This window comes from Micropterus dolomieu, linkage group LG22 (assembly GCF_021292245.1).
Source record: "Micropterus dolomieu isolate WLL.071019.BEF.003 ecotype Adirondacks linkage group LG22, ASM2129224v1, whole genome shotgun sequence".
NCBI classification, from domain to species: Eukaryota; Metazoa; Chordata; class Actinopteri; order Centrarchiformes; family Centrarchidae; genus Micropterus; species Micropterus dolomieu.
Window position 1 is genome coordinate 21,128,773 of NC_060171.1, and position 8,715 is coordinate 21,137,487.

Sequence of the window (8,715 nt, forward strand, 5' to 3'; positions counted from 1 at the left end):
TCCTTTGAGGCTCCATTTACCTCATCCGTCATTTCATTAAGTTTGTCAGGTGTATCCTTGTTTATACACGAGAGTTGTGACAGCTCAAGATGGCTGACGTCTCAGTTTAGACAATCCCCTTATGTGTAGTCAACCCTGCGTCTCAGCCGAGCCTCCGGTGTCCTTGCTCCTGATACTGATTCACTGATGTGGAACGCAGTTGGCTGAGATGCTGGAGGGCATGGGGAGAAGGGATTTGCTCCTCGGCTAAGTCTTTTCTCTGTGCCGATTCCTACTGGGCCATGAGAGGAGATTTAAACTCTTATATATACACTCTCACATTGGCGCGCATACACACACACACACACACACACACACACACACAATACACACATCTGTTTTCCTGCCATCAATCTCCTAAATCCACCCAGGTTGTTGTGAAAGTGATAAATTCAGCCATTTAATATCCATAATTAATAATTCATTACACACAGCGTGCCACAGATTTAGATTAGGTAGTATTTTATCTAGCTAATAGTTGTACCCTTGAAGGTCATTCTGAATGTTTTTCATTATTGCTTCCTGAATTTATGTTCGATACAGCTGTGCAATAACTTACAGATATTGTGACTGAACGACACTATATTGTAGAAAAGGAAAGAAAAACACACGAGGATCCTTAACAGACTTGTATTTTCATCTGAGTCTGTCGTGTGACTCTATATTTTTCTCTAATTAAGTAATCTGTTAGGACTGGACATTGCCATATGGTTTCAAATTCCCACAACAGCCTCAACTGTTGTGGCTGTTGTGTCCATTTCTCAGTATTATAAATAGTCTGTGAGAAAATAACCTCACACGGTAGAGAAAGACTTGGCCTTATTTTACCAGGTACATAAGAAGCAAATAGGTTTCAATTCAATATTTGTGTATTAATTGGATTGTGTGAACAGTGGATATTTATACTGGAACAGTTTTTCTTACTGTGTGAGATATATTTTGCACTGGCAGCCCCCACAATTAGCGCAGAGTTTAATCAATTAAAAAAGCACACAAAAACAATAATCTGAGGAATTATCTCAGACACAGACACAGAATTAGCACGCACTATTGTTGGTATCACAGCAACTAACAACAGTTTTATTTTTGGCGAGCTGTTGCAGAGCCATTAGTCGAAAAGTTAAACAACTCACTGGTGACGGCCAATGAAAAGCAAACAGAGGAGGCTTTCCCTGATGTAGAAAACTGGCTGTGTGGATTTTTTTCCCTTTTCTCTTTTTGTAGTGAATAAATGTAAGTGAACCAAGTTATCTCGCTGTCATCCCCCTCCTCTCCGCCCCCCTACGCCTGTCTTTCTCCTCTCTGTGTGTCTCTGAAATACACACACTTGCACAAAGGAGGGAAAGTGTCACTATGGAAACAAGGAGGCAAGATTCTAAAAGCTACCTCTTGAGACGAGAGTTAAGACAACAAAAAGGAGTCCACAGTGTGAGTGGCAGAAAAGCAGCAACATACACAGCATCTATACTTCTCTCTCCTGTTCTGCCACTGTGAATGTCATCATCAAGCCGCTTTGTCACTGTTTTGGGCCTTTACCAAACCGTGTACATCTGTGTCTGTGTGCATTTTAATACGGTCTGCTGCATTTGTGTTTAAGTGTTGAGACTAGTGCTGTGCCTACAGTTAAATGATGTGGCTCTTTGGACAACTTTGTGTGTGTGTATGTGTGTGTGTGTGTGTTTGGGTGCAATGTGCACCACACATTTCTTTAATAGGGCTAATCCATTTTAATCCCACCTGCCACTGTTACCTTACAATGATGAATGTAAGCCTAAATTAGTTGAGACGCAGAGAAATGCCCGAGAGACAGAGGAGGGGGCTGGGAGGTAGATGTAAGTCTCTATATGTGTGTGTTCGTGGTGTATTTGTAGAAGTGTACACTCGTGTGCTTGCGGGTGTGTGTGTACACGTGTGAGACCGTGCGTGTGTATTTATTAAGGTTCCTGCAGTAGCTGAAACAGGTTTTTCCTCCCTGCTCTGTTCTGCTATTTTCTTCGGGTCTGCAGGGTCACTGCTGTCCTTAGTGATGTCTCCTTCAGCTGTAATCAGCACCATGGACAGCAGCACCGATCTCCACCACCGCAGGCACCAACAGCAGGCATCCATCTCAATAGACTCAAAGAGGCTCCCTCTGCTTAGCTCCTTTCCCTTTTCATTCCTGCTGATCTAAAAGAATTGGATAGGTGAAAGCAGGCTGCCCATTAGGCTTCATTCTTGATGTACTCCTCCAATCCTTGATCTTTAACAGGGATGAAAAGGAGATGTACGGAGAAAGAGGAAGAGGGGAAGCTAATTGTGGAAGACCTGCAACCACATCTATTAATAAAACCGCTAATAGAAAACTCCTAGTGTTTCCCTCAAGGACGACAGATTCACATGCTTGATTATGAGGGGTAAAATACAATAGAAGTCCAGGCAGCTGTGAGTAATAAAGTCCTAGATTAGCACTTGTTACTGTGTGTAGAGCCACAGTTTTAGTGCCAAAGTCACACATGCGGTGGCTTTGAAAAACAGCAGCAATATGTGGTAGCAAATGTAAGAGAGAATAGGAGAAATTAAAAAGGAGGAGCAGGGGAGGGAGGGATAGGAGGAGTATACTACTGTACAGAGTGAGTGAGTAGCTAAGTTAGTGTGTGAGAGAGAGAGATATAGGGAGATCGAGACAGAGAGAAAGAGAGAGAGAGGGTGCAGATAGCGGGAGGGGAAAACCTCCTCTCTGAAAGGGATGATGTCAGTCTCTGCAGCTGAGCCCCGGTCCCCGACTCGACAGGGTGAAGACTCTCTCCTCCAGAAACAGGCTGGCAGGCACAACCACATCAACGTAGAGGGAGACAGGGGTGAGAGACAAACAGAGGGGAGAAGCAGCGAGAGTCTGGTGAATGAAAACCTGCAGGTACGTATGCCACGTTATCATCCATCTGTGAGTTCATTCATTAAGTGCCTTTTGTTGGTTGCTGCCTGCCATTGCGCTTCAAATTGCTGCCAGCTTCTCATTTGTTCAAGTAATTATCGTGTTTTAAGAAGGTGTCACAGCAAATCTCAGGAGTATGTGAGTGTGTGTGTGTGTGTGTGTGTGTGTGTGTACGTGTGTGTATGTGTGTGTGTGTGTGTGTTGAGTGTACATTTACTTACTATATCCCAGCATGTCTGTGTGAATTTGTGTGGGTGTGTATATTTTAGTAGGGGTGTGGAAGGAGTGCTCACTGTAAATGAGGACACACACACACACACACACACACACACACACACACACACACACTAGTGAAAAGTTTTTTAATGAAGAGGAAACTGCTGTTTTGAGTCCTCTGGGAAGAAAAACAGCTTCAATTATTCAAATCCAAATCAGATGCGGGGTTGCCAGAGCAGAGGGCATGACAGAGATTTGAGATTAGAGCATAGGGCTTTTGGGTGAAGATAACCTATAGACATGGAGGAAAAATGCTTTTTTGTCTGTTGCGTCATTGTTAAAGAGCTCTTCCTCTGTCTGCATAGGGGATTTGCCTGGTTAAAGCAATGCCTTCTGGGATAGTGGTGGTCAGATAGCTGTGGTGAGTCATCCTGTAACATCTGTACCTGACACCTCTGTTTCCTGCTTTAGATTACAGGTTTGCTTATGCCCAAGAGCTAATGTCATAATCTTGCCTGGTAATTCATGTTGTCACACAAGTTCAGCCAGTCTATAGGATGTGTTCTGTATTATACAAGAAACATCGATTTTCTGTTTCTGCTGAGATTAGTTATGAATGTCACAGGCAGCCAGACAGCGCACGCAGGGGTCAAATTCAATAGGCAAACACAAGAGTTGACATTGACAAAGGATAAAATGTGTCTTTGTATTGGAGAATCCTGCACAGCAAAGACTTGTGTCTGTGTGTGTGTGTGTGTGTGTGTGTATGCGTGTGTGTGTGTCCTTTCCCTTCTCAGTCTAATGAACTCACAGGCCATTAGACCAAAAAAAGAAGAAGAAGAAAAAAAGAACAGGTCATAGACACATTTCACCAGCAGCCATCCATTTACACACTCAGGCTGTTGGCATGCCACTCAATTAGTCACAGCGTGGATTACACTCCACGAGGGGCTCGGGGAGAGAATCACACTGGAAATCCAATTTTGTGTCACATCAAATGTCAGGGTAGATCCCTCAGATTCTCTGTGATAACCACAGAGACAGCGGGAGGAGATGCTGAGGGAGTGCACTGTGGAGGAGGATGAGGGGAGAGGATGATGGTTAGAGGAGAAGTAATAAGGGGTGGGGTCTCAGAGGCATCCCTACTGGCCAGCAGGTCCAGTTTTATATAAATGGTCATTTGGACTGTCTATGTGCAATTTAGGAAATTCTGTCTCTGATGTGCATGACTGCAGTTTGGTTGATTTCAAAATGTCATGCCAGAAAATGTCTTTTGCCATCAAATGGATAAGACTTTTTCTTGTCATTTATGTCTTATCTACCTCTTATCTTCCAATTATTACCCTCCATCTCCATCTCCATCATTGAAATGAAGGATTCGACTCCAACAGCTTAGAGAAGTGCAACCTGTATGAAAGAGGTATAAATAGAATTTATGTTGGGTACCTCACATATAACTAGAAATTGCACTTGCAACCAATCCAGCTAGCTAACTAATTACGAAGTTTGTGTGTGTGTGTGTGTGTATCAAACTTTCTTTAAAATCAGATGCATGTCATCTGTGAGGCCAACCGCTCTGAAGACACCTGCTGTTGGGTGCAGTGTTCCAGTCACTGCAGACACACACCAACAGGCTTTCATTTGTTTGCATAACCCCTGCAGAGCAACCCCATTTATTCCTGTAAACCTGGAACATCAAACAGGTACTTTTAGCCATTGTGTACAGCCTGTTCCCTCTCTGGTGCTGACTGGAGTGACAAATGGTTGAGTAGATAAAGGCTCCATTGGCAATAAGGGGCTGCAACTTCCTGCTGAGAGGCCATTAATTAGGAAATCCAAAGTGTGCTTGACTTTACTTTAATTTACTTTACCTCACTATAATTTATTTTGTAATTCATTTTGATGTTACTACTGCCCCAGTTCCTTTGACTCCTATTTCAGGTCTTGTGGAATTGTAGTTTCCCTGTGTAGTTTTCTTACAGGCAGCAGTCCCATTTGAGGATTTTAAGGAGGGTAGGTGTTTTCATGATTGTCAGGCAAGATTTGTTTCATTTCTTGATTTCAAAGATTTCTTTGTCCTCTTTGTTCACACCAGGGGAACGTGTTTATATTGAATTATTCATACACATTCTCACTGTCGAACAGAAATGATTTCAGAAATCATCCCAGTGGAAATTCATCACGATCTTGCCCCTGTGTGCAGAGCGGGATGCTCAGTCATTCCTTCCCCTTCATGCGACAAATCCCTCCCCATCCATCTATCTATTTATCTCTCTCTGTGATGGCTGAAACCCCAGCTTCCCAACAGAGGTGACCTGAGTGGCCCCTCAGCCTGTGTGTCATTACCGCTGACCAGTAGCCCATCTCTATCTGCCCCTGATCTCCTGACCTCCCTGAGAGGCAGCCAACAGCACGCTCCACAGCGTTGAGGGGTGGGTAGGGGGGTTGGTGGGGGAGGAGATAGGAAGGGAGGGAAAACAAGGGAGAAGGGTGGGTGGAAAGCTGAGGGGCAACAGGGAGGGATGGAAGAAGAAAAATGGAGAGTGGAGCAAAATGGGGTGAGGTGAACAACTAGAGAAGAGAGAGAAAAAAAAGCAGGTGAGTGACTGAGACAAAGGGTGAAAGAAGAAAATTGGGAGTGGCAGAAGCAAAAATGGGGAAGGGGGGGATTCACTGAGTAGGAAACAGAGAAGAGAAAAGAAAAGCAGCAGAATGAGTGTGGCGGCAGAGGAACATAGACAAGGAAGGGAAGTCGTAGATGAGATGAGTCGGGGAGGGAGACTCAGAAATGGAATGAGAGCGAGAGAGAAGAGATGCTATTTCAAGACCATACTTACTGATAATGTCACTCTACTTCAAAGTGCAAAGCGTTCCTGTCATGCTCCTGCATGACTGTGCCTCTGGAGAATTTCCTCATAGATCAGATGATAAAAGGATGCCTGACAGTAGGGTGCGTGGGGCCCCTACTCACACGGCGTGACACATTCTGGGATAAACTTAAACATACTGAGATCTCTGCTTTAATTTTGTCTTAATCAACACACAGCTGCTGACCGGATGACCTGGAGGAGTTTCACAGGTGCAGCGAGATGAAGCACACCATGGGGATCAGGTAAAATACCAAGCATCAGCCATAATGTTTGTAATAAACTACCAGTACACCATCACACAAATCAGCACGACCGAGGAGGATAGATCAGCATAAGAAAAAAATTAACTGGCAAAAATAATTAAAAAACATGTGTCACATTGATTTGGATTCTATTATAATTACAATTTGACATGTTAATTACAAATATTTCATTTACATGTCTTTATGGCTCAGACGTCCCTGAAGTCATCAATCATTCAGCCTTCAGGTACCACACTTATCAGTGAATACCTGTCTGGCCAAAGTTCCTGTAGTGTAATGAATGCATCTCAGCTTCAAGAAGGAACCATGCATCCTCTGTCTAACTGAGTTTTTAACTAGATTTCATTTTGCAATATTTACATAGAAACTGCAATAACTTTGTGTGGTCTTTTGAATATTTTTAGACTTCATTGAATTATTCCATACAATACAGATCAAGCGTTTTTATTTTTTCTATATTTTATGGTGAAACTGTGTGTTTAAACTAAAGCACATTGTACATTTCTGTAACTGTTATTTTCTTTTAGTTAATGTTGACACTAGTGCCTTTGGATCAATGGCATTCATTTACAGCAGGAAAACACACACACACACACACACACACACACACACACACACACACACACACACACACACACAGCAACAGCAGATGGTCGTCCATCTTCCCACTTTGACTCTTTTCATTTAGTTCACTGTGTGAATCTACAAATGTGAGGGGATGCAATACTCTCCTGGGGTTTGAATGAAAAGAAGGCATTTTTATCATTTTGTGAACCACTTAGATATTTCCCTGTTGGCTTTCAACAATGCATTAGTTGATATTTAACAGCAGTCAGCTGAAGCAACATAACATTTTATATATATATATATATATATAGTGTAGCTGCCTGTAGTACTATAGTACAGCAGAGAGAGAGAGCTGTTTTGCATTACAGTAACAGGTCCTTAAACACAAACATTTAGCTCTTTGGTGGGATTGTGATTGAAAAATGACAAACTAGTATTATTCTGATAAATGACAGACTGTCACACACAAAAAATGCCACAAACAGTTTAGCATTGTGGTTTATTGTATTAAAGACCTCTAGACTGAAGAAAAAGACAGACCTACAGGCCGACCAGTATGTATAAACCATGTAAACTCTGCTAATGTTAAGTGAAAATATAAATATACATATATACAAAATACTTTTATATACATTATATTTGGTATTTAGGATTAATTTACAATTACAACAAAAAACACATAAAATTAAGGTAGTGAATGCCAGGTACCAATAGCATGATTATTCAGTACATCTGCTCAAAATGTTATCATTGTGCTTGTGGTAGACTCACAGCCAAGGTTAGTATTAAGTTAAGCATGTAAAATATGTTTAAGCCAATAATATGGTACAGTGGATCATGAAACAATACTGCTAGCTACCCATATATATAATGTTTAAAAGCTGTGTACTGAATAAAATCTTATAGGCATCACAAATGTTCCATAGTTCTTTATCCAATTTGTATAAAAGATTACATTATATAGATAACATTTTCTGAACATCTAGGTCATTTCTGTAAACAAATTAAACTGGCGTTATTAACTTGGCAAAAACAGCTTCATGACATATCCTCCTCTGCTTCAAGGAAAATGGGGGTGAATTTATTTATCATAACGTGCTGATTGCGACTTTTGCTATAGTGTAAGTCACGATGTAACACATCAGCTGTCATACCGTCATGAATTTGAATTCTATCCTGTTGGAGAAACTCTGAAATAGTGAGTGGAGCGGAATAGAGTAGTAGACAGAGATTCAGGTCTGTAATTCACTGACAGTTATGCTTGCTGTCCAAAAATATGTTCTCCGTGGGTGCTGCCAAACCGGTTTTCCCACTAAATGAATTAAAGAAGACATTCAACAACACCGTGATTCTGTTCCCTCTACACTTCCTTTGAATGTCAGCCATGGTCTCTCAAGATGGTGTCAGAATTAACACATGGACGGATGGTTGTTTATTATGTTTACAGAAAGCACTGATATGTTCATAACACCTTTCAAACCTTTTACGAAAAATGGGTAGAGTGATCATGACCTTGTGACGTATTACAGACATACTGTAGGCATAAGCCTAATGCAGTGGCCTTATAGCAACTTATGATGCTTTATGCATGTTACAATGTGTTATGTAAGTGTATATAATGCATTATAGATATATGATTTGAAGAAAAAGTTGCCACATTTCCATATGTAAGAATATGTTAATAATAGACTAATGAGTTTAAGTCTCTTGATCAGTCTCCTGGTGTTTGGTGTTACATGTCTTTTAGTACAAATCTTAATTTCAGTGTACAGCTAACTAACGAGATAAAGTGTTACCTTCTGTTTCAGTCAACAGCTGAATGCTTGAGCTTCAGTCATTGACAAATTAA